Raw genomic sequence first — 3,382 nt, forward strand, 5'->3', positions numbered from 1 at the left:
TACTAGAACAAAACTCTGCCTGGTCCAGTACCATCTTCATAATCATTGGTATATCTTTGTCCATTGTTGAGGTTATTGTACCAGTCCATCTCACTGAGTTTTTTTCTCTCATCTTCACCAACCTTCTGTTTCAACAAATGTGATGCCTCTTTCTAGCTATTGGTTTATCCTGATAAGTTCATTTAACCTTTAAAATATTCTCTATATTTGTGTTATCTTGTTAGTGGAGAAGAAGTTCTTTTAAGTAAGGTACTGAGTTTTATTCATGTTGTGCTTGCATATAGCAGGCAATCAATCAGTATTTGTGAAGAAGAAAATAAGCTCAGACAATAAACCAAGGAGAAGAAAAAATGTAGGCTTTGAAGACATTGCTGTCGATCACATTTCTAAGTACTTATGAAAAATTGTCAGAAATAACTGCCTCTGATGGCTATCTTCCAGCCAGCTTTCTGAGAGCCCACTTCACATCCTTGTTCCTCAGGCTATAAATGTTGGGGTTCAACATGGAAGTCATAGCCTAATAGAACACTGAGATGACCTTATCCTTTTCACTCATTCCCTTGGAATTGGGTCTCATGTAGGCAAATATTCTAGAACCATAGTAGAGAGCCACAACAGTGAGATGGGAACCACAAGTGGAGAAGACCTTGAGCCTCCCCTCCCCTGACTGGATCCACATCACAGTGGAGAAAATATGCCAGTAGGAGACAAAAATGAGGAAGACAGGAGCTAGGAGGATCACCACACCCATTGAAAAGAGGGCCACCTCAGCCTGGTAGGTGTCTGCGGAAGCCAGCTTCAGGAGTGTGGGAGGATCACAAAAATAATGATTAATTACATTCTGCCTCTGGTAGGGGAGACACAGTGTAAATTCACTGTCCACTGAACACACAAATGCCCAACTGATCCAAGACACTATGGCCAGCTGGACACAAACCCTCTGGGTCATAATGGTGGAGTAGTTCAGGGGCTTGCAGACAGCCACATAGTGGTCATAGGATATCACCACTTGCATTGCACACTCTCTACACCCTGCTAGGATGAAAACAACTATCTATATTGAGCCTCCCACAAAGGAAATGGTTTCCTTTTTCACAAGGAAGTGGACTAACATCTGGGGAACGATGCTTGTTGAGAAACAGAGGTCAGCAAAGGATAAGTTTTTGAGGAAAAAATACATGGGAGTGTGAAATTGAGAGTCAGTTTGGGTAAGGATTATTATGAGCAGACTCCAAATACAGAGAGAAGGTAAATGATGATGAAAACACAGAGCAACAAGATCTGGACCTTTGGATCCTGTGAAAGACCCAGCAAGATAAATTCAGCTACAGAAGTTTGGTTTTCTTTTCCCGTTGATGTTTATTCCTATTTAGCTGTAAGCAGAAAAAGAACAGTTGCATTCTAAATGTGTGACTTCAAAAATTCTGTAAATACATGTAATGTTAACAGGTATACCTTATTGGACTATTGGATTTCGGTTGCTTCTGACCAGGTGCCAGTTACTTTGGATGTATGTTTTTTCCTGCAATTTAAAGTTTTTTGGGCTTTTTTGTTTTTTCCTTTCTTGATCCAACTGGTAAGCTGAGTATCACACTCTAGATGATTGTTCATCTTATCTTGATGTTCAGATATGTACATATTGTAACTACAGATATATCAGGGGAGTTATCTTTCATTTAAATGTATTATTCTTTTTTTCAAGAAATACTTTGTATTTACTTCAACTTGGGATCTGAGAATGAGACGAACTGGTTTAGTGAATAAAAAAGACCATATCTGTGGGTGTGTGTGTGTGTATATATATATATATATATCCCAAAAGAACAAATATATATACATACATATATTCTTATATTTCAAAACACCTGCAATTCCAATAGACCCACCCCCAGCCTTAGGAGGAGAAAGGAATCCACTCTATAGAATGGGATGACACAGAATGGAAAAGGAGGTTATAGACATGCTTGTCAGAACCCCATCAAACCCCTCACCAAAAATTTGATTGGTCTTGGCTCCCGTTCACTTATGGCACATCACAAAAGGTCATTTATTGGTGTGATATCCATCCAATAGGGAAATAATAGTCTCTTCAACAAATGATGCAGGGAAAATTGAATTTCCATATGCAAAAGAATGAAGTTGGACCCATAATTCACACCATATAAAAAAAACTAACTAAAAATGTATCAAAGACCTAAATATGAGGCCTAAAACCATAAAAATCATACAAGAAAGCATAGGGGCAATGCTTTGGAACCTAGCCTTCAACAATGAACTCTTAGATATGACACAGAAAGCACAAGCAACAAATGACAAAATAGATAAATGGAACTTTAGAAAAATTTAAAACTGTTGTATATTGAAGGATTTTATCAGCAAAGAGACAACCTATAGTCCGGGAGATAATTTTGGGAACCATACATCAGATAAGTGTTTAATACCCTGGATATATAAATAATCCCTACACTTTAACAAGAAAAAAGATAAACAGCCGTATCAAAAAGTTGGCAAAGGATTTGAATAAACATTTCACCAAAGAAGATTTAGAAATGACCAAAAACACATGAAAAGATGCTCAACATCACTGGCCATTAAAAAAAAACTGTTGCTATCAGTAGATTTCGACTCATGATGGCTGCAGATGTTACAGAGTAGAATTGCTCCATAGGATTTTCTTGGCTGTAATCCTTACAGACCCCCAAGTGACTGTCAGTTTGTCATACTGTGGGGGCTCACGTGTTGCTGAGATGCTGGAAGCTATGCCACCGATATTCAGATACCAGCAGGGTCACCCATGGAGGACAGGTTTCAGCTGAGCTTCGAGACTAAGACAGACTAGGAAGAAGGACCCAGCAGTCTACTTCTGAAAAGCATTAGCCAGTGAAAACCTTATGCATAGCAGCAGAACATTGTCTGATATAGTGCTGGAAAATGAGCCCACCAGGTTGGAAGGCACTCAAAAGATGACTGGTGAGGAGCTGCCTCCTCAAAGTAGAGTTGACCTTAATGACGTGAATGGAGTAAAGCATGGTTCAGAATGAGAAGAAACAGCTGCAAACATCCATTCATAATCAGAACCTAGAATGTACAAAGTATGAATCTAGGAAAATTGGAAATCGTCAAAAATGAAATGGAACACATAAACATTGATATCCTAGGCCTTAGTGAGCTGAAATGGACTGGTATTGGCCATTTTGAATCAGACAATCATATAGCCTACTATGTTGGGAATGACACCTTGAAGAGGAATGGTGTTGCATTCATCATCAACAAGAACATTTCAAGATCTATCCTGAAATACAACGTTATCAATGATAGGATAATATCCATACGCCTATAAGGAAAACCAGTTAATATGACTATTATTCAAATATACACACCA

General features: G+C 38.5%; 1 pseudogene; it reads right to left on the minus strand.

The window, feature by feature from the left end:
• Nucleotides 1-430: 430 nt before the first annotated feature.
• LOC100661065 (olfactory receptor 2D3-like) lies at nt 431-1,359 on the minus strand (annotated as a pseudogene).
• Between the last annotated feature and the right edge of the window lie 2,023 nt (nt 1,360-3,382).

The sequence above is a fragment of the Loxodonta africana genome, chromosome 7 (assembly GCF_030014295.1).
Source record: "Loxodonta africana isolate mLoxAfr1 chromosome 7, mLoxAfr1.hap2, whole genome shotgun sequence".
NCBI classification, from domain to species: Eukaryota; Metazoa; Chordata; class Mammalia; order Proboscidea; family Elephantidae; genus Loxodonta; species Loxodonta africana.